This window comes from Leptonychotes weddellii, chromosome 8 (genome assembly GCF_054177405.1).
Source record: "Leptonychotes weddellii isolate Sample4059 chromosome 8, ASM5417740v2, whole genome shotgun sequence".
Taxonomy (NCBI): Eukaryota; Metazoa; Chordata; class Mammalia; order Carnivora; family Phocidae; genus Leptonychotes; species Leptonychotes weddellii.
The window spans coordinates 42,969,052-42,993,384 of NC_138376.1; the positions used below are offsets into that span (position 1 = coordinate 42,969,052).

Below are 24,333 nucleotides of genomic sequence, written 5' to 3' on the forward strand. Positions count from 1 at the left end.
ACACATGTGTGGGGGTGGATGCAGGGTATCCCTGAGGAAGATGATAGCAGCAGGAACCAGCATTTAAGCCTCTTTTAAAATCAAGAAGGATATAAGTAAACAAATAGTAGGAACTGGAATTCAGTTTTAATATTAAAATGTTAACAACCACAGAAGGGAAGTCCATTCATTAGTCATAAAGTAGCAGCTTAAATCAGGTATATTGTGAAAAATCTAGGAGGCAAGTCTTATATACATTTTTTTAAAGTCCTATTTTCTCTCCCTTTTATCCTTTCCAACTTCAGCAGAATTGTTCTCAAATAGGTAAACTGACATCATTTTATCCTTCATTTCTCGGTCAACAAACATTTGTTGAAAGCTTGTTAGGTCCTGCTCACTGTACTAGGACCAAAGAGACAGATGAATACAGACACCATTCCTGCCCTCATGGAGCTTACACTTTAGAGGAGAAGACAGAAGAAGAGAAAATAAATATGCAAATATACACCATTAAAATTTCAAATTGGAAGGGCCTCTTTAAGCTGGAAGGGATCTTCAATAATGTGAAAAATCCAGCCTTGAAGTAGCCTAAGGGAAACATATTCCAGGGGACAGAATAGCAAGGACACGAGGCCCTAAGTCTGCACCAAGTGAAACTTGTTCAAGAAATAAACCAAAAGCCAGTGTAGCTGGAGCATCCTGAGTGGAGGGAAGAATTATAGGAGATAAAGTTAAGAGGAAGTCAGGGCCCAGATCTTGCAGTGATTTTCAGGCAGCAAAAAGTAAATCAGATTTTTATTCTAAGCGAAGCGAGAAGCTACTGGAAATTTTTAAGCTAAAAAGTGGAACCAACCACAATAGCCAAACTATGGAAAGAGCCCAGATGTCCATTGACAGATGAATGGATAAAGATGTGGTATACATATACAATGGAATATTACACAGCCATCAAAGAATTGAAATCTTGCCATTTGCAAGGTTGTAGATGGAACTAGAGGGTATTATGCTAAGCAAAATAAGTCAATCAGAGAAAGACAAGTATCATATGATCTCACTGATACGTGGAATTTAAGAAACAAAACAGAGGATCATAGGGGAGAGAGGAAAAAATAAACCAGAGAGGGAGACAAACCATAAGAGACTCTTAATCTTAGGAAACATACTGAGGGTTGCTGGAGGGGAGGGAGGTGGGGGGATGGGGTAACGGGGTGATAGACATTGGAGAGTGTATGTGTTGTAATGAGCACTGGGTATTATATAAGACTGATGAATCACAGTGATAAATCACAGACCAGTACCCCTGAAACCAATAATACATTATGTTAATTGAATTTAATTTAAAAAGTTTAAAAATTAAAAACAAAAAAAAACTGGAACCAAGCTATGATTTGCATTTTTTAAATATTATTCTAGTCCAATGTGGTGAGTGGATTATAAGAGTAAAATTACCATGGGGCGCCTGGGTGGCTCAGTCGTTAAGCGTCTGCCTTCGGCTCAGGTCATGATCCCGGGGTCCTGGGATCGAGCCCCTCATCGGGCTCCCTGCTCCGCGGGAAGCCTGCTTCTCCCTTTCCCACTCCCCCTACTTGTGTTCCCTCTCTCGCTGTCTCTCTCTCTGTCAAATAAATAAATAAAATCTTTAAAAAAAAAAAAGTAAAATTAGCATCAGAAAGGATAATTAGGAAACTGTTGCAGTAATCCAAATAAGAGGTGAGGATCACATGAACTGGGATACTAATAGTGGAAACAAAGAGAAACTGAGAAATTCGAGGTATCATTGGGACAGTCAGCTGAGGGGACATGGTGATGCCCAGATGTGGAAGATGAGGAAGGCAGGAATGAGTGCATGACACCTACTGGGCTTCCAGTGGCTTGAAGGTGACATTGTTCACTAAGGAGAGGCAACAACTGGAAGCACAGGGCGGAGAAGGGATCAAGTGTTCCGTGTTAAGCATGTAAGTCTGGAATGCCTAATCAAGTGATAGGTTACAGACAAGGAACCCAAAGCCAATGTTTAAGTAACTTGCCCAGGATCACACACAGCTGGTCCATGTCCTAGTATTTGAAGTTCAGTCCCTCTTATTCCACAGTGAGTGCAGATTTGGAGGGGACCTCCAAAATTGTATTATTCGTCTTGTACCCACAATACAGACTCAGCCTACTGACAAGTCAAATACAGAGTCAATCTTCTCTGTGTCATTCCAGATACTTGTTGAGTGGTATTCCAGACAGTAAACACAAAAATAATGAAAGCATTATCATAGGAAGTTCTTTCTCAAATCTGCTTTATGTTAAAAATCACTTAGCACTTTGCATGTTCATGACTGACTTAGGCAAGTGAAATTTGATTGCAAGAATTTGAAGATCTTCAGAGGGAAATTCACTAACAAGGAAAAATGGTCTAAATATAACTTTGATTGGATCCTGGAACAGGAAAACAACATTAATGGAAAAACTGTTGAAACCCAAGAAGAGTCTGTAATTTAGTTAATAGTACTTTACCAATATTTATTTCGTAGTTCTGACAAATGGAGCATAGTTTTGTGAGATGTTATGTGAGGGAAAGAAGGCTGAAGGGCATACAGAAACTCTCTGCAATATCTTTGCAACTTTTGCGCAAATCAAAAATCATTCCAAAGTAAAAGATTAAAACAGACAGACAGAAGGAGATTGATGTACCTCATGAAACCTAAGTGGAATGCCACACAAGGTACTAGAATCATAAAAGAAGAATTAAATAGTGCTGATGATCATAAGCAAAATGTTCAACTTCACTAGCAGTTGAATAAACACAAATCAACAAGAGACATAATGCGCTTCGACTGAAATCAGCCAATTTATGACAACCAATGTTGAATGGATTTGGGGAAAATTACCCCTTTATATACTGTGAGGAATATTCATCGTATCAGGATCTTTATATTATAGTTAATAGGAAACTTACCTCAAAGTGAGATAGGAGAGAATTTGTCAGCTCAGGTAGCTGAAAAGTTTCACGGTAGACCAAGCTTCGAGTAAGAACTAGACCCAGTGTACAAAAATCCAGATTCTTTCTGCCTTGTCTTTGCTTTCTGTGCTGTTAGCTTTACCTTAAAGCTGACTCCCCATACACACAATTTCCATAGCTGTGTTCTTCCTCCTTTCCATCATGGAGCCAAGAAATGATTTTCCCAATAGTCCTGAAAATGTAAATATTTCTCAACTCAATGGCCTGAATTAAGTTATGTGTCCATTCCTAAATCATTCACTCTGGCCCAGAAGAAGTGCTCCACAGATGGGGCCAATCCCTCCAATACCTTCTGGATGAGAATATCAGAGGGAAGGTCCATCAAAGGAAATGGAAAATACTATTTCCATGAAGAAGGGGTATGAGTCAATTTTTATAGAAGCCTTTTTAAAATAGAGAATTTCAGGGCACCTGGGTGGCTCAGGCATTGGGTGTCTGCCTTCAGCTCCGGTCATGATCCGGGAGTCCCAGGATGGAGTCCTGAGTTGGGCTCCCTGCTCAGCAGGGAGTCTGCCTCTCTCTTTGGCCCTCCCCCTGCTCATGCTCTGTCTCTCAAATAAATAAATAAAATCTTTTAAAAAAAATAGAAAAAATAGAGAATTTCAAATAATTCCATTTTTAAAATTTATTTCAAATAATCAAAGTTGTACAAGAAAAGGAGTCATGAACAAAAGGTGTTCTGGCAATTTTATACATCAAAAATTTGAAAAAATCTAAATTCCCAGCAATAGTATGCTTGCTACTTAAGTTACAATGCACTGTCATGCAGCCATTAATTTATTTATTTACTGACACATAAATAAAAGTCATATTGTACCAGCGAATTCAACAAATAATTGTTGTTGTTGTTGTTTGGTAAAGATTTTATGTATTCATTTGTCAGAGAGAGAGAGAGCACAAGCAGGGAAAGTGGCAAGCAGAGGCAGAGGGAGAAGCAAGCTCCCCACTGAGCAATGAACCTGATGCGGGACTCAATCCCAGGACCCTGGGATCATGACCTGAGCCAAAGGCAGATGCTTAACTGACTGAGCCACCCAGGCGTCCCAACAAGTAATTGTTGATGGCTACTATGTGTCAGGCACTGGGATATGTCAGTGAGCAAAACAGACAAAGTTACCTGATTTCCTGGAATACAGCGAAAAAATATTACAAAAAGAATATGAGTCAATTTTTTAAACAGCAACATTCTCAAATGTATGCACACACAAATATCTGCAAAGTACCAATGTTTTCATATGCTTACACACACAAATGTCTACAAAGTGATACATCAATATGTTAATAGAAGTTTTCTCTGGTTGGCGATTTAAATGGGATATTTTTATATCCTTCAGTTGTCTACCATAAGCAAATTATTTATCATAAATATGTGCTTCCTGTTAAACCAGAAAAGAAGTAACATATTTGCTATTTTTTAAAAGAGCGGATACTGGCTTCTGTTGATATCTTGGCATTTGCAAAACATTTTCTGAATGTTTAATTCATTTCCTTTCACTCTTACATAGTTGGGATTGGGTAATGAGAAAGGAAGAAAAAGGAGAATGTTGAACTTATTTTTCTACACTGAGATCTAATTCTGTCTAATTTGCTTAAATCAAACCCTTCTTATATCAAATCTCACTTATTTTAGTAAATGTTGATGCTGAATTTATATTTCCCAAGATAGAATTGCTATTTTTAGGTCTGTGAAAAATCAAGATTGGATATAAGGAATGGACATTACCTATTTTTATTATCTAAGATATGATTACAGAGAGAATTATTATTTCACATTTCAGAATTCCCACAGCATGACTTCTGTCATGTGTTAAAAATAACTCTAATACTGTCCAAGACATTCTGTATTAACCTTGGTGTGTGAATCCCAAAACCATTCCCAGAACAGAGATGTTTTTTTTTTTTTTCTTTTTTTCAGAGATGTTTTTAAAGAAATTTCCCATGAGAAAACATAGCATCCGACTTTTGGCGATATGAAAAAAATAAAATGTCCACTCAACCAACTTTTCTGTTTTAACTATCTACTACCATATCATCAGTGGTAACAACTAAAAGTAAGTACTTTGAGGAAGTTTGTTCTATTGAATTAATTCCTAAACACAGTTCCTATGACATATGAAACTGAACGTGCTCACCATTGACCTTTCAGGATTGAGCAATTGGTCAAACAAAACTATAAGAGCTTCCTTGGAATTTGTCGAGTGAGTGATAAGTGAATTCAAATTGATTCTCAGGAGTGTCATAATTAAGTTACTCTTTGTTCACATATTGAACAAAAATCTCTGAAATCCCTGTATAATCAGGAAAGTTTAAAGAAGTCTCATGCATGTGAGGTGTTCTCTGAACATGCTGACATCCCGGTCTGAGGAAGAAACAACTCCTTCCTAATTCCCAGAAGGGTCTTTGCAAAACTGACCTAAGATTTATCCCAGAAAGAAACAAGAACAGTTTGCTCATTAGATCTCTGACACTTGTCCTTTCATTATTTTTTTTAATACCATTTAAAGAATCTTGATTCATCAGAAGAATTGTATCAGGTATGTCAAATATTTTCATGAATAGGACGCCCAATGAAGTTATACAAGTATCAGATACCTCTCATTTCAAAATGTCTTTGTAGATCTTTGGTAATAACAGATTTTTGATATATAACATATCCATAATCATTTAGTATGGGTGACTGCTCAAAATACATGGACTGAAACCACCACTTTACAGAAAGTTGAAGCATTCATTTATAACAAATCAAGGAAGTCTGATTTTTCCATAGGAGAAGTAACCTCTTTTGGAGCAAGGAATTATTAAGAGAGGCCAACGACAGGCCATTATCTGTTTGATAGCTGATATTTTCTGGAAAGAAAAGAAAAGAAAGAAAGAAAGAGAGAAAAAAGGAGGGAAGGAGGAGAAGGAAAGGAAGGGAAGGGAAGAGAGAAGAGGAGAGGAGAGGAGAGAAAAAAGGAAAAAGAAAAAAGAAAAGGAAAAGAAGAGAAAAAAGAGAAAAGAAAAGAGGAAAGGAAAAAGAAAAGGAAGGGAAAGGGAAAAGGAAAGGAAAGAGAGGGAGGGAGGGAGAGGGGAATGGATTAGAAATAATATCAGGTATTAACAGATTAAAATTATTCCTAGCCAGATTAATATCTTATAAATTTTATTAATATATTTTATGACTTTCTCAAAGATTTTAAACTTTTAATAAGCTGTAATCTCAAATGAGATTTAGAGAACAAATTTAAAGACTCATCACTTTCCAAAATCAAAGTCCATAGAACAAGAGCAGTGAAAAAGTCTCAAATGTAGTTTTTAAATTCTTCTGCAAAATATCCTAACAATACTGCTCAACTGTTTCATCTACAGGTAAACATAGAAATACACAGTTGACATTCATGGCTCAGTATTAAGAAATTTATTCAGCAGAAAACTATGAAAAGCTTCTAGTGCCTAATACAAATCACAGTACACAAATGGGAATTAAAACTGAAAAAAAAAAAAGTCTACTCTGGCTGTAAATAAATCACAAGTTCTCCTTTTACTCCTGTAACAGAATATGCTATTTGACAACAAAATGTACAACTGTTTGGCTTTGAGATCAAGAAGTAGAATAAACTAGGGGCGCCTGGGTGGCTCAGTTGGTTAAGCGACTGCCTTCGGCTCAGGTCATGATCCTGGAGTTCCAGGATCGAGTCCCACATCGGGCTCCCTGCTCGGCAGGGAGTCTGCTTCTCCCTCTGACCCTCCCCCCTCTCGTGCTCTCTCTATCTCATTCTCTCTCTCAAATAAATAAATAAAATCTTAAAAAAAAAAGAAATAGAATAAACTAATTAAAATAATATTAGGTAAGTAATTGCTAAGTACCCACCAGAATGAGTACTGTTCTGTCACTGCAGAGGGCAAATTAAACCATCTTGGCCTTGATCTTCAGGAAATCACTCTGGGGCAGTTCAAGTTAATCTGCAGTTTGCACCTGGAATTATCAAATTCTGCTATTTATAGTCCTCTACCCAAAAATATATTTAATATAACACTAGTAAACCTTGAATTTCAGGATCTTTCCTGTGCAGGGGCCTCTTTCAAGGCCCCTGCAGGGACTCTAGTAATGTATTTACAAGGTATATGTTTTTGATAATTTAACTGCAACCAGTTAAGACCCCTATTTCATTCCATACAGACTCCTTTCCATCATATTTCTCTTCACAGTAGGTAGTGTTGGAGTGGCTGTGGCATTTTGTGGATCTGGCTAGAAGGATTTGCCCTTGGGGATACCTTTAGTTTTGGTTTGGTGGGCTATATTCATGTAGTTTGCAGTTACTCTCATGTGAAGTTAAATACTTGCTAACCATCTCAGTGTACAAATGATGTGTCCAGGAACTACCCTACTGCTCCAACTCACCCAACATCAAGGCATAAAGATCAAGACACAAAAGTAATGATACAAAATGCCCTGGTAGTATGTGAGTAAGGAGAAACAGAATTATTCAGTTTACCTGTGATCTGATAAATGGATTTCAGATAAATTCATGCATATCGTCTAATCTAATGAAATGGCCACGTGGTTTTAAATTATTCTTGCAAAAATCTTCAAAAGATATAACCTTAATAACGCAAACCTAAGAAAACAATAGGAAAGCTTACTGTTCTGTTCCTAGTATGAACTCACAGCCAGCCACATTAAAAGGTAAAATAAAGGTAAAATGATGATCTAGTGGTATGTGCCAGGAAGCTGTCTATCGTAAGTTACTTTTACTACACAAGAGGATATAGAAATGTGGGTTTACAAACTTGTCTTTGAGGGTATGTTATGCCTTCAGATATTAACTAACACTAGTGAGGAGGCATTCTTCACAACAAGCAAAATATTTAAAAGTAAACGTGCAGAATAAGAAGATAAAACTCTACTTCCAAGAGCATGAATGTTTTGTGACATTAGTAAATTTTAAAATATTTTAGATACATTATCTTAATATATTACATTATATATTTATAAAGCACATAGTATGTTAATATTTGTAGCTAACATTTACATTATACCAGGCACTGTTCTAAGCACTTTATATATATAAATTAATTCTCAAAGCAAACCTATGGAGTAGTACTATTATCTCATTTTACAGGAGAGGAAACTGAGTAAATTGCCTTGCCCAACATCACCTAGCCAGTAGAAGATGGACTTGAATTTGAACACAACTCCTTTCCTTACTGGTATTCACCTTCCCCTTTCCTATCCACCCTCTCTTTCCATAACACTTCTCACTTTCCAACATAAGAAACAAAAATAATAAAGATAAGTCATGAAATCAGTAGAAATCCATATTGAAAAGGATGGATTTTTTTTAATGAGTCAAATATACTTTTTTTCTCAATGCCAGTAATAATACAGCCATAGAAAGAGACTTAATGTTAAAAACATTTTAATTTGTCTTTTTATGAAATTTTGGGTTTTTTTATTGAAGAATAATTGATATCCAATTTTGTGAAAAGGAAGTTTTAATTAAAAAAAATTAGGTCACCCATGGTCTACACTGGTATAGACAAACTTCTTTACCATCTTTCTTCCCCAGTGGGTAAATTTCTTCTATCTTTCCAAGGAACTTGGCTTACGTTGAGATTTTAGTTTTAACTCCACCCTTGGCATGACCATGATCACCCATCCCCTCATAGATAAAATGATTAGAGCCAGGGAAGGGCAGAATGGCTAACAGGAAACACAAATTTGGAGGGAGAATAATGAAAAACCATTGATTTAAAAATGTAAAAATTGTATTCTTTGTGGTAAAGGTGATGACATGCTCTTTGATGCTCTTCCTAGGCGCTCATGAAAATAACATTTCCCAGCCATCCTTTGCATTAGGCTGAGACCATGTGAGTCATTTCCAGTGAGTGAGATGTGGAAGGAGGAGGAGAATGACACTCCCAGGCCTGGCCCTAAAACCTCCAGGGGCATTTTTCATGCACTCCCCCTCCTCTCTCTCAGAGGCTGGTGCTGCCCAATGGAAGAAGGCTGGACTCCTCAATTACTGCCTGAAGGAAACCAACAAAAGTGCTTGCTTCACCCTCATGGGAATTGACTTTTATTATGTTAACTAAGTTTTGAAGATTGCTAGCATTAACTATCCGGATAAATATAGTCTCATTTTTTAAAGGATTTTATTTATTTTTTTGGTGGGGGGAGAGGCAGAGGGAGAGAGAATCCCAAGCAGACTCCATGCTGAGTGCAGAGCCTGATGTGGGGTTCTGTCTCATGACCCTGAAATGACAACCAGAGCCAAAGCCAAGAGTTGGCCCCTCAATCAACTGCACCACCCAGGTACCCAAACAATTCTCTTTATAGCTATTTGAAACATACAGTTTTAGGGTGAGATGCTCAAATATATAATAAATCAAAAAAGTGACCTCACTAGAGTAAAAACATGGTCATGATTAAACTGAAAACTCCTTTTTCAGTTTATTTGTAGCTTTATGTGTCAATTTTTAATTACCTGAATGTTTATTCTAAGACGTCAAATATTGATAATAATGATTCTGGAAGCTATACATTTATTCGTGCATTAACAACCCCAAAATGTTTATTGATAAAAAATAATGGCTTTTTTGAATCTGAAGTAAACGTTGAAATCCCTGAGTCCATACCAAAGAAAGCAGAGAAGTGAATGCCCACCCATTCCCAAGCGGATTTTACACTGCCCAAGGTATGTGGATATGTAGACACTTCTCTTTATATTCTTTAGAGAAGAATTGATATAAATACTGTCAACTGCATACAAATAAAGTCTATTATCTGACTAATGTTTCTAACTAATGTTTATTGCCTGTGAATATACAAATTGAATTGTTTTTAATAAAAACAAAATGTTTATAACTGAATTCATCCTTCATTAGCATTTTTATACATTACAATATCTAGACTTTATTAGCTCTGGAAATATTTATTTATTTCTAAGGAATTTATTTAAGTTTCAATTCAAAATGAAGACTACAAACTTCTCATTTTGGTTTTCTCACATATCACTCTGCCACGGTAATTGTTTGAAAGCTATGTAACATTTTGACATTGTTGACAGCTATGTTTTATTCCTTTGCAAGGCTTTCTTAGATTGTTTCATAATGTTAGAGAATTTTCTAATTGGAAGAGAATTCCAAAATTACCATTTTAAGAATGGAGAAACAAAGGCACAGCTAAATTACTGGCCTTGCTCCCAAGCCTTAGAGACAGCCAGTGACAGAAGAGAATCCTGTGTCTTGCTTCCCCATTTCTCTCCTGATTGAAGTCTCCTTATAGATATCTTCCTATTCCAAAAGAAGTCTCAAAATTTTTAAAATAATTTTGTATTCTGCTTTTTGAAACTTATACATAATTGTCATGGTTGAGAACAACGTTACACATCAAAATGTCTTGCATATTTTCTACTTTGGGGATTTTCTAAATAAAAATACCCACTAATATTTCCCTTAAATATATAAATGTATATATATTCCCTTAAATATATAAAAATATACTTCTCCTAAATAAATATATATTTCCCTTAAATATATGCAAATATAGAAAGCTGTGAGTATCATTTCCTAATAGATTCCCAGAGTCATGAAGTCTTTAATTTCAGTGAAAGAGTTCCTGATTGTTTTTACCCTTTCCACAGCAAAAGTGTCATGATTTAATACTAGGATGAAATGTGAGTTTCCAAATGCACTGCTCATAGTAACAAGAAACAAGCTGGATTTTGTAAGCAAGCTCATGTGGAAATTCTTTTAGAAGGGTTTCAAGTTAGAATCCTCAAAGCTCACTCACGGTCAGAAGCTGTTTAATTGTCATCTGAATGTAATTTTTTCTACAGTTCAACAAACTGCATATTGTTTGGCTGCTGAATGGATGTCTTCTGCTGTTTTATCATTAAATCAACATACATTTAAATGACTATCTAGTGGTTATTGATGAGGCTATCCAAGAAATGAAAATACCTTCAATATTAAAGAAAAAAATGTTTTAGGGTTTAAATTTATTATTTCAAGGGCTAAATTTGCAGCTTCAGGTATTAGTAGTTTAATAAATCAGTTGAAGGATTTTTGTCAGATAAGATGCACCTCATCTGTTTCCTATCTCTCAGATCATTGTCTTTTGTTGCCTTTTATCTATGATCCTGAAAACCTTTGTTTCATATATTTTGTCTGTATTTTTCTTGTTGCTTCAGGGGAGGGTAAATATGGTCCCTATTCCTTCTTCTAGACTGGAAGCAAAGTATTTGAACTGATTTTAACAAGAAAGGATTTGTGAAAAGTTTTTGGAAGAAAGAAAGTTCTGTTGAGGCAATCATAGATGATGACATACCAGCCACTGTGGAACAGTGTGGAAAATAATGAATAAAAATTTAATTGATTAACTGTTTAACCCAAGCACAGGGAAATTAATTTAGTCAACTCTAGAAAATATGTGGAAATTGACCATCTTACTTTCAGGCAGCATAGGGTAACTTTTCCTGCAGAAACAAAGAAACTCCTCAATATTTTAGGTATTGCTCCATCATAGGACCCAGGCTGGCAGAGCAGCCTGCATCTGGGCTTTCTAGTTTGATGGCAGAGGTTAACCCAGGAAGTACTGAAACTTCAAAATGTTTTATTGCTTCTGCTCAGATGTGGCAAGACATCACATTCACCTATATTTTATTAGGTCATATGCTTATTCTTGTCTGGATATAGGGCCCTATAAGGAGGGCCCTACATGTAAGGTTCTTGAATACTTTCAACAATAGTAAAATCTACAACGCTCATTAAAAATTAAAAATTAGTAGCTCTTAACCTCTTTTGAATTCTTAATAAGTTCTCCCAGAAAAATACAAATATGTAACAAATATGGATATTTTTCATACAGTAATATCCTAGGTCTTGTGAACTCCATAGTTTACCAAAGGACCAGAGACCATAGACTCTAGGTTGAAAACTTCCGATTATTATAGCTTTGATGTTCTAAATCTTTGGGGCCAGGAGAACTCTTAGTCAGGTTATTGTAAATTTTACAGAGTGGAAAGGTCATATTTTGAGAAAACCAGAATGTACTCCAATTTTATTGATTATAAATTCTAATCTGTTTGCAAACATATCAAAATATTCCATAGAATAGATACAAATGAATATATTCAATATTTATAATACATGAGAATTAGAAAGGCATTTAATATCCCAGGACTTATGTTTTATTTTCAGAAGTATTGGTTGAACCATCTTAACAAAAATATTCTTTAGACTGAAAAAAGTTTGCTAAACTTCATTTGAACTTTTAACTCCCTCATGTGATTGGGCCTGTGAGAGTAACAAAACACCTGTTGGTCAAGGAGCGTTACTTCTGTTTAAGAAATCTTGCCAGATTTGTCAGGCTGTGAGACTACACATGCTCCATTAAAAGTCAGAGAATATCATAATAACATTGAAATAAGAAATAAAAGAAGTATTGTTTCATTTCTGTTTTGAAGAATGGAAAAGAAAATAAATCAAGAACAAGAAATACCAAAAACGCCAAAGAGTGAAATATTTCTGTTTAAGGCACAATTTTATCCATCTCATTTTGTATGTGAGATCTGTATTTTTGTTTATACTGTTATCACTATAAAGCATATGAAAATAGGTCAGAAAACATTTATTGGTTTAAGAAAAGCATATTATTTTTATGCTTATTTACTTAAATTCCAATTATTTGAAAATTATAATTGTGTACCTAAAAACAATAAACATATACCACAAATTATTTAGGGTTTTTTTTTTTAGAACAAGTCAGGAAGCAAATTAATAAATAAAATACAGTAGGGTGACTGAACACTGTAATAATCAGAGTCCTAATACTCAAAATAGAAAAATTCTAGGCACATTTACTTACAAACTAATTTCAAAAGTATAGGCAGAGTGTTGGATAAACCACAGGAACACTGCAGTGCTTAGCATAACACTAAAGCCTTACTCTATGGGAGCTCAAAAGACAGAGATGAGAGCACATGATAGAACCCACCATCAGAGTCTTGCAGAGAAACCCACTAGAGAAGAGCAATGACTTCTGGTGGAAGGGCACTGTCATCCCAAGATGATCGCCTAGAGAGGAAGGAATGAACACTCTGACCATACTTTTCTGCTTCCTTCTGATCTGCTGGGGCTTCCCTTTGGTAAAACCCAGCTGGAAAGGCCAGAAATCAAGGAAACCATTTGATGTTGGCAGTGGGTCTTGAGGGGCAAATGGAAGGACTTTGGCCCAAATATATATGTACAGAATTGGATGATTTTGAGAAAATTAAATAATATGATCGTGAGTGGATTATAATACTCCAGATACATCTTTTAATTGCAAAACAGCATTAAATTTTGCTTCAGCATTATTTTCCTCTACTGCTTCCATAGGGCAGAGGGAGGGATGAAGAGGCAGAACAAGGCTCCTTAGAGACTTCTTGTCTCAACATCTATAAATTCCTCACAGCAGGATGCTGCACTTATAAATCTTTTTATCCTAAATACCTAGCACATATTTAGCACACAATAAGTATTTATGGAATTAATGTAATGAATAAGTGAATGAATCATGTTTAAATGGGAAGGAACTGATGTAAATAAATCCCAATAGTAAAAATGGAAATCTATATAACACAGATTGTTAATCCTAAACGTTAACTCCAACTGTGGTTTCTCATAAATCTATGTGAAACCCAGATACTTTTAATTCTCTAACACCCTGGCCTAGGTTTCAAAATTATTCCTTTAGGTACTCTCATACAAGTCTCTGTGTATCTAAACATACAACAGGCCCTATGTTTTCAATTTATTTTATGGTGCGATGGCTCTTGAAATATATCATTACTAATTCCTCCAGTTTTCTTTGGGTGTTATATGGTAACATATTAATCTCTAAATGAAAACAGGATGATTTATTGGAATGAATCAGTACTCACTTAGGCCACCCCAGAGAAATAAATCTCAACACTTTCAGGAGAGGCAGGGGAGCCTTGTTCTTTTGGCCTCAACTTGGCTCACCCAGAGAGCGATCATCTTTAAATAGCATAAGTAAAATCAAAGTCCCTTAGAGACCTAAAACGTGTAGCTAAATCTATTTCCAAGTCAGTTTTCACTTGACTGAAAACATTGCCCCTATGTAATTCACACTCAGAAAGCCTATATCCTCAAGCTAATTATGAAGTCATTCTACTCTGTCCTTCACTTTCCTTCTCTCTTTTCTCCTTCTATCCCAAGTATAAAACATTCCCAAGTGACATAAACAATTATATAGAAAAAGAAGGAGGGCCAAAGTATATGCATGATTTGCCAACTTCTTTATAGACTTTATGATAAAACCTGATGGGTTTTTTGTTCAAATTTTAAGCATTCTACCTTGAACATTGATGACAGAAAATTTCTCCTGTATAATAGAAGGTGGAGGAAAAAACTGACGAAAAAGGAAAAGGGTAAAGGGACAAAGGAAGGGAAGGAAGGAGAGAGGAGAGAGAAAAATAATTTTCTTCTACTTACCTATTTGTAATTCTTGAATCAGATGCTTCAGATCACAGTAAGTAACAAAGAAAGAAAATGGGAAAAAATGTGTAAGAGAAACAATACATGTCACTTCAAGTCTTCCAGAACCTTAAATAGATCATGGTAACAGTCTGATGGACTATAAAGTAGAAAGAAAAAGGAGCTTTTATAAGGCAGAAAGACCTCATTGACTCAAATGAACTTGAAGATGAAGACAAAGGAATTCAGGGGAGAAGATGTAAACTCCATATAAAGAATGACCATGGGCTTTTAAGTCAGAATATGTTGGTTTCAGTGTGTCTATGACTTCAAATGTGTCCTTTGACAAAGAAAAAAAGGATTCTGATCAGTAAGTAGCCATGACATGAGCTTAAAACAATTGCTAAGAAGCTTCTCTTGGAACCAAGAGAACTTCTGTGGTTGCTTGGTAAGAAGACATTATGTGATACAGGAAAGAAAAACACTGAACAATGAATAAATGAGATTGGTATATATACCCTATAAGGATCCTTCCAACTCTTGCACAGTGCCCCCAGGACTCTGAGGTCTAGTTAAGTTACTTCTTCAAATCAAAACATTCATCTATGGAAAGCTGTGTTCAGCAATCAACCAGTGTACAGCTAACAGTCCCCATAAAGCAATTCAGTACAGTTCATTATCAAAGGCTACATTTTGACAACTAGTTTATCTTAGTGGTCACAATATGAAATTATATTGTTTAAAGCTAGACATTCTTTGCATGATTGAGGTTTTAATGGTGGGAATTTAATGACATAATTTTTTAAAGTTTTTTTCTAAATGTTTTCAAACATACACATGTCCTAGGATCTGTCAGACACTAACATGGGTAGAACATAGTGGAAAAGTGGAAGAAACACAAGATAAGGATGTCAAAGCAGCTGAGGACTAGATAATACAGGCCATGCTGAGGTTTCATGAGAAATTGCATTTTAGTCTCAGAGCAATACGAAGCATTTAAAAAGGCTTAAGAGGAGGAATATATGGTCTGAACTATTATTTCTATATTGTTTTGAGTCTCTTGACTAACGTGGTAGACTACAGATTTTATAAAGGCAATGGAAAGAATCTTGTCTTTTTCTTAAGTCCCCAAGCATATAACACAGTGCCTTATGTTAGAGGTATAGCACTTGCTGAACTAACTAAAATGTCTTTATGTTTGATTAATAGTGCTTCTGGTAGGCAACACTCTCAGTGATCCCTGCTTGCCTAATCCTCTCCCTTTGAGCATAGATAGAACCTGTGACTTGTATCTAACCAACAAAATATGCCAAATGTGACGGAATATCATTTCCATGAGTAAGTTAGACCAGATCATAACATCCATCTTGTTAGCAGACTCTTTATGTTGCCCTCTTGGCTTGTACACTGTGATGAAGCAAGAGGCCATGATGGAGAGATCCACATGGCAAGTTATAGCCAATAGCCAGCTAGGAACTGAGACTTTCAATCTAACAGCTCTTCTAAAAAATGAATTCTGTCAGTTTTTCCATCTGGAAGTAAGCCCTCCCTCAGTCAAGCTTTCAGATGAGATCTCAGCCCTGACTGACATCTTGCTTGCAGCCTCATGAGAGACCCTAAGTCAGAGAAGCCAGAGAAGCCATGCCCAGACTCTTCAGCCACAGAAGCTGTATAATAATATGTTGTTTAAGTCACAGCATTTGTAGCAACTGATTACACAGCAATAGATAAATACTATTATGAGGAGGAGGTAATCAATTCACATTAACTCATTATTTTCTGAGCATGATTTTTTGCATACAAGTGTAGGTGTTTGGGCTAAGAGACCAGGGACTCTGGCCACACTATTAATTAATTCATGGGTCGTTTCCTGTCCTGAATTGGGCCATTTGGAATCTGTCTCTCAAGAATTTAACACTTGGAAAAGAGAGATAATGGGGTAGAGGTAAGTCACATTACTAGTGCCACTCTACAAAAAAGGTTGAAGAACTCCTAATGCTGAGGGTACAATTCAAAAAACCATATTTATGCCAATGACAATGGCAAAATAGGTAGATTCCAAAGAATCTCCTGCACACTTAGGTAAAAAACTAGAATTTATCTCCACAAACTTTTAAGATCATAAAACAGGTGCTGAGAAAATAAGTTCAGAAATTTATAGTCCTATAGCTATAGCCCTTCGTTTTATATTGGGGGAAGAACTAAATTAAATTTGTGGACAATATTTTTTTGTGTGTCAACAGTTTTCATTGTGGACAATGAAATTTGGGAATACAGGATATACATCCCTAAGCATGGCACCGTGGTTAAAAAAACTAATCAGTGATAAGAGTATGAGCTGGAAGTGGAGAATGATTGAAATTATTTATAATTTTGAGAGGATAATATACAAAATGCAGAGGTACCGTTTTTCTTTCAGGGTAGGGAAAATAAGGGAAGGATAAGATATGATAAAAATCCATCTGTCTATTCATAAAATAGATACATTAGACAGAATGTATCCTAACCTCCCTTAAAGTTATAAATTTTATGACCCTGAAAAGAACTCACTATGGGGGGGAGGGGGGGAGGGTAAAAAAAAAAAAGGTGAGAAAATTCCTGTATGTATACTGCTGCCATTCCAACCTCTTCCAGAAGAGGGCAGCACAAAGGAAGAGATGGAAGACACAACACAGTAAGCGTTTTAAGGGTCTTGGGAACTCAGTCATTAACTATCATAAATAAATCAAGTTAAAAGAAAGAGATGTTTTGATGCAAGAAAAACTCAGATAAAAACATTTATAAATCTGGTGGGGAGGGATGGTGGCATAATACAAAGGAATAAGCTTTAACTATTATTTACTATGATTGATAATCCTGCATCATCCATTAACACAATTACTAATACACAAAAATCACCAACAATCTAATGGGGACTTAAATTAATATCACTTTCCTTTATAAGAGAAGCAACATTTTTGGTTCATACGCATAAAATGATAACTCAAACTGTCAATGTTAATTCGAGGCACCAGGAGGCAGCACTCTGAATCTAGAAACTGTAATCTAATTAGCATGGCATTCCTCCTTGGGTGGTGAATGCATGGAAATTTGAATAGCTACTTTCCTTGTCTTAAATGTGAATGATCACAAGAGATGGAGAAACTGACTTGTAAAGTTTGAATCAGATGCAAGATTGTTTTTCTGTGTGGTCTTTCTTCTTGAAATCTAATTTAAACTATTTACAAAGTCTAACAAAACATAGCAAAGAACAATGGTGGAACTCTGAATTATTCCAAACCCCTTCTTTTTTTCACCCCTCAGGCTGTACACAAGCATAACCACTGAGATCTAAATTGCACTCTTAACTGCAGAGAGGATGCCTCACAGAAAGTCTCATGTGTGGATTTATGATAGAATTTGGCCCAATATCCTGTGTTAGGCAGATCCAGCTTTGTTTGTCATACTTATCTGGTTCAGTAGCCATTAATCGTTATTTGTTAGGGTATCTATTAGCATGTTCTGAAAAAGACTAAAATTATGTAAAGCATTTTGAAATTGGAGATATTAAGAATTTATTCAGTTTGGGGACATTTTTCTATTGTGTAATGGGTGTGTATGTATTTAACCATCTCATATTATGCAAATACATTTTACCTGTGGGTAAATGTTTTAGGATATCCACTTATTTAAGGGGTCCATTGCTAAAATAACCCAAGAAGAGAAAAATAATTGAAGAACAAAATAATTCAAGTGTAATAAAATTTAAGTATAAAAAGTGTGAGGCAGAATTCTGAACTTGAAGACTCCTACTTAAGAAAAAAATGAAATTTTTATCAATGAAATTATTATGCCAAAAGTGTGAATGGTTGGCCATATGGGTATAACAAAAGTAGTTTGACTTATATAAAAATTCATTTAGTCTGCTCTAAAATAAAATATCTAAATCATTGGTATAACAGTGAAAATTTAAGCATAGTAAATATAAAGATACTGGACTAGAATTCAAGAGACAAAGAATTAGACTAGGGCTGGCAAATAATTTCAACTCAAGTACCAATTCCAAATTACATCACTTACTTAAAACACTTTGTTGAGAATGAGTTATGGCCACAGCTGGGTTCAGCAGGGAAAGTGCTGATTAGCAATTTTTAGCATAGGTAGGTATGGAAGGAAGTGTGTTCGGGGGTGGAGGGAATGGTGAATATGTGGAATCTCTGCCCTCAGCAATATTGCTGAAATTATGACTCCAATTTAAGCCCCAACCTATTTGTAGAATGGGGTTGAGGGGAGGAGTGTGCCTCTATCACTTTGATCTCTTTTTTCCCCCTAGTTTTTTTATTTCTGTAAAGAGAAAAGATGTGAAAATACCACATTTTTCTACTTAAAAACTGTTTTATTCAAAAATGGTTTTAATACTCAGAAGGATGGCCACAAATATTGAAAGAGAAAATCTGTGCTGCGCAAACTAATTTGTAGAACAGTTGGAATTCTGCTTCCACAAACCCTTGTCTTCATGTAAGCAGGGACAGGAATCAGGATTAGTTAGATGGAGGGAACAATTCAGACATACTGTTGCCACAGTAACCTTTCCCTACTTTAGAGAAGATCACAAGTTCTAACAAATACAACGGAAATCATTTTCTCCTTAATCTTTGCTATGAGAAGACAAGTGAGAACATGTAACTGAAAGGTGAATTCAAAACCAAGCCAAAGAAAGAAAGAAAGAAAACAAAGAAAGAAAGAAAGAAAACAAAGAAAGAAAGAAAGAAAGAAAGAAAGAAAAGAAAAGAAAAGAAAAGAAAGAAAGAAAAAGAAAGAAAGGAAAGAAAGAAAGGAAAGAAAAAAAGAAGAAAGAAAGAAAGAAAGAAAAGAAAGAAAGAAAGAAAAGAAAAAGAAAGAAAGAAAGAAAGAAAGAAAGAAAGAAAGAAAGAAAGAAAGAAAGAAAGAAAGAAAAAGAAAACCAAGACAAACAGAGCACAGAAGGCACTTGTGCAGCGGATGGAGAAGTTTCCTCCTGGAGAGCTTTGGTCAATAATGGCAAGAGATCCAATGAGGAGACTTACGAAAGCTCTTAATCATTTTCCTTTTAAGTAGACTGTTACTCACATGAAGTCCTTAAGCCCACTAAGAGCCAGACATGGCATATTCTCTGGAGTTGTTCTGTCTTAGATGCAGAATTTCACCTCTGAGGTAAGATTAAATGATAAACTGATAAATATATGTAGATTTGTGACAGGGAAGAAAATTGCACTTAGGTCTTATTAAATTGTATTTTTTGTACACAGCTTTCCTAAAGTCACTTTGGAAAAGACTGCTAGCTTTTCATCAAAATGCATTCCTCCTTTCTTTCACAGCAAGAAAGTTGTACCTGGGCACCTCGTCTGGCTGGGAAGTGCCTGTAGCCTGGTCTGACCATAGACATCAGTTCTCTCTACCAGGAAGTTAGTAGAGGTAATGTGAGCCACTTCCTGGTCTTGCCCTTGTTTTAACCTTGCACATCCTTGCTCCCTTTCTATGAGCTGGGCACACACACACCTGTGACCCCGTTTTTACCATGCAAATGAGGATAACGCTCTGGGGGGAAGATGGAGTAATAAGGGAGGAAGGAATTTGAGTCACTGAATGACAATATGGAACAGAGCTACTCCCCAAACCTGAATTGTTTCTCTAAAGATTCTTATGTGAGGGAGGAATAAATTAATATTTTTCTTGGAGCTAGACTACTTGGGAAGCTCTGTTGTAGCAGGTTAAGTGAGCACTAAGAGATTTTCTGTAGGTATTTTTACACTTTTTATGCAATGTCATATATATACACAAACATATATATGTATATATACATACACGTATATACATAATAAAACAGTGACTCTCCTTGTACCCTTCAGTCATGATAAATAAACCATTGCCAATATAGTTATGGTCCTGTGTGCTCTTTACTAATCAAAATTCTTCCTTTCCCCAACCTCTGAAGTAAGTACGAGGTAATCTCGAATTTGATGCTTATTATTCCTCAACGTGTTTTTATATTTTACTAAATATGTATACTTCCTTAAGAATATATAGTTTTAGGGCGCCTGGGTGGCTCAGTTGGTTGAGCGACTGCCTTCGGCTCGGGTCATGATCCTGGAGTCCCGGGATCAAGTCCTGCATCGGGCTCCCTGCTCGGCAGGGAGTCTGCTTCTCCCTCTGACCCTCACCCCTCTCATGCTCTCTCTCTCATTCTCTCTCTCAAATAAATAATTAAAATCTTAAAAAAAAAAAAAAGAATATATAGTTTTATCTGCATGTTTTATAACATTATATAAATTTAATCTTTAGCAGCTGGGGATCTTAGTTGTAAATACGAAAGAATCTACTTTGGTGAGTTTAAACAGAAAAGGATTTTATTACAGAATATTAAACGGTTCATAGAATCCCCAGATTCTCAAAAAGGCAGTCTGAGATACAGTCCAACCACATCACAAAAGCTTCTCTAATGAAAACACCAAGGCGTCTAATCAGCAACGGCGAGGCAGTGGGATGTAGAGAAAATAGTTTTGTGTTTCTGTACTGTCTGGGCTTTCTGAATGAATTTTGCTGAAAACTTGGGATCCTAGGGTAAGATGCTTAGAGAATTCCAGAGAGATTTACCTAATTCTAGAGGTATGTGTTTACATTTCGACGAAAATGAGGCCCAGGCCATTGGAAACATCCGTAGGTCATAAAAAGCCAGAGAGCTACATACAGGAGGCCTATATTGCTCCTGGAGACATGGATGTCTATTCCAAAAAGCTCGAGTGAGAACCCAGAATTCTTTCCATCCCATTTCCACAGAAGAGAGATTTTTCTTCTTCCTTTCAGGGGAAGAGAAGCAAGGCAGCTGTCCTGTGTATAAGGAGGGAACCCATTTTCCCCTGTCCCTCACCAGGGCAATGTCCACTACATATGTAAGAGGTTTTCCTACCTGGCTTTCATCACCTCAGGGGTAAGAACTCAGATGAGGGGGAATCACATGCTTATTAGTTATAAAGAAACAAATACAAAATCTGCCTCTGATCCAGACCACCTCATGTACACATTCAGAATAAAATAAAGACGAATATTAAATCCCAGCAAGTGCCTGGGATTAGATGTTAGACATTCCGACACACCACTTCCCCACCCAAACACTGTACACAATACTAACCAGAGGCCTTGGTCAGGGTATTGGGGAAACAGGCTCTGAGGCAGAGATTTCTGTGCAGTATATTTATTGGGACTACTCTTAGGAACAATGCCTATAAGAATTAGTGAGGGAAGTAACATTAGGTAGAAAGATAAATTGAACTGTAATAAAATTGTAACAGAGGCCTCAGGGCGCCTGGGTGGCTCAGTTGTTAAGCATTTGCCTTCAGCTCAGGTCATGATCTCAGGATCCTGGGATCGAGCCCCGCATCAGGCTCCCTGCTCAGCGGGAAGCCTGCTTCCCCCTCTCCCACTTCCCCTGCTTGTGTTCCCTCTCTCGCTGTGTCTCTCTCTGTCAAATAAATAAAATCTTTAAAAAAAAATAAAATAAAATTGTAACGGAGGCCTCAATGACTTAGAGAGCTCTGAACATTTAGTTGTCCTAAATTTAGACCAAGAGTTTAGATCCCTAGAATGGACCAGTCACTCCACACAAGCTGTCTCTGGGGGAAAAGCTACCCTCCAAGAGCAATTCCTAGAAACAGACTCAGCTGACAACTCTCAGTAGCAACATCCTGGCAACTTCAGGATGACTCCTTTAACCTTAAAGGGAAGATCCGAGCAGTGAGCACTCTAGCACCTAGCACCAGATCACTTCTTCCAAATAAAGCCGTCTCTTCAGAGTGCTCACTTCTGAATCCAAGGCCTGCATGGATGTATCTGATGGGAGAAAACTTTCAGAAGTATGATGGTGAGGAAAGACATATCTATATCCAAGTGTGTATTCCATTAAGGATAGAGAGCTTCCCTGTCCATGATAGAAGGTATCCACTCTATATTCAACCTGACATCAGTTGGCTGCCAGTTCTTTATAGTATGCATTGCATTTTCACAGGGCAGAGGTGGCAGAGCAAGTAAGAGGCAGAGACAGTTCCGTCAGGGCGCTGCTGCTAGAAACCTAAGCACTTAGCACTAGCAGTAGCCTGGTGAGCTTTCACGAAGAGACATGCAGGTTGAGCTATGAAACCACCATATTAACAACTACCAGTACTCATTTCAGGCAGAAGCAGACACGAGCACAGACTAGGTATATAAAATAAAGTTTACTTATCTAAGTAAGGTGTACTTATCTTGCTACAGAAAGAAGTTAGTGGAATCAGAATACCTACTGCCAATCAGAATGTAGGATTCAGAATATTGCGAAGATCAGCAACATTATCCTTTAACAGATTTTTGTATGAGTTTTCATGTTCTCCTGAAAAGGGAACAAGTGCAGGTGAAACATCTTACTGAAAGTTATATCAAACTTTCGGGAAGCTCAAATGCTCCCCTTCCAGCCCAATGTCATATATTTAAACCTGGAAAAGTTCTTCACACAGGCTCATCTGGCTCTGTGCCAGAGGCAGCATCATATAAGGCAGGTTGACTTCATCAATCTAGGTGCTATACAATATAAAATATAATAGTATAGTTCAATCAGAGAGCCCATTATTAAGGGTTCATTTATCACCCCTGGCCTCCCTGGTTTAAACGCTCTCCTGAAATGAGAGCTAAGAAACTAGAATGATGATTATATCTGGGAGTCATGCTAACAGATCCTATTCCTGTCGACCCTAAAGGCATACTGCCATCTCTACATGGTAAAAGCCAACTCTTTAAGATCCAATTACTGAAGTGAGGGGGGGAGGATGTATTTTCCAGATCAATAGCACCCTGTCAAGTACCAGAGGTTGTGTTGATTTGCTCTAGTAAAAAAACTACATCTTCAATGGAGTCATCACTTTATTAAGCTGACATTCATAACCCTTATTCTCCAAGGCCCAAGTACAACAGGTACCATAAGTGAACCTGTAATAAGGATAACCACACCTGCATCTTCCAAGTTTTTCATAGAACTAACCTCTGATTTCTTAGGGACACAGTATTTCTATGGCTTATACTTTGGTAGGGAACTAGTATTCTACTATTTGCCATTTGACTCTTCTTCCATGACAGTCTGCACACCATTTTGGAAATTGATAAGTATGTCTAATCCAATAATATACTTAGGAAATAGGACGAATAATGGGAAGGCTGTGTTTTCACGTCTGATGGGCCCACTGTGACATGGTCTTGAGCCAAAATTCCATGTATCACCTGACCTCAACTCTCCTCAAGCCCACAACCAGTGAACCACAAAAATGTTCTGGGTGGCAGCATCGTTTTCCTCCTGGTGACGTAACAAAATACCACATATTTAGAGGCTTAAAACAATGTCATTTATTATCTCACAAACCATAGGTTAGAATTCTAAGGGTCTCCCCAGGCTAAAATCATGATGTTGTTTCAAGGATCAGTCTGGTTGTTGGCAGGTTTTAGTTCCATAGATTTGTTGAACTGAGGTCCCCATTTCTTCACTGGCTTTCAGCCAGGGGTCATTCTCAGCTTCTAGTAGCCATCTGCATTCTCTGGCTCATGACCTTCTTCACCTTCAAACCCAGCAATGGCTGATCATCTCCTTATGCTTTGAATCTTTCTGACTTCCCCTTCTGATACATCTCTTTCTGTCTTCCTTTTGTGGTAGCATTGCAGTGTACTTTCTCAAGGATTCCTGATCTTTTTTCATTTAAGATGGTCTGGGTTTATAAACTGTGGGTTAGGAAATTGGTAAGATGCCTTATGTGGTCAAAAAGAAGTTAGACTATTGGAAAATAGCTTCATATAAACATGGTTAAAACGAATCTCTGATCCAAATGAAGTTTTCAAACACCAGTTTCCTG

The 24,333-nt window shown here is 36.6% G+C and overlaps 1 long non-coding RNA gene across 1 annotated transcript in view; it reads right to left on the reverse strand.

Moving 5' to 3' along the window:
• Positions 1-1,589: 1,589 nt before the first annotated feature.
• Positions 1,590-24,333, reverse strand: part of LOC145723021 (uncharacterized) — a 36,922-nt gene continuing 14,178 nt past the window's right edge. Inside the window, exons 2-3 of the long non-coding RNA XR_014147732.1 lie at positions 14,468-14,492; positions 1,590-3,158 (exon numbers count right to left, since the gene is read on the reverse strand). This is a non-coding gene — a long non-coding RNA (uncharacterized LOC145723021). The remainder of the gene's footprint in view (positions 3,159-14,467; positions 14,493-24,333) is intronic.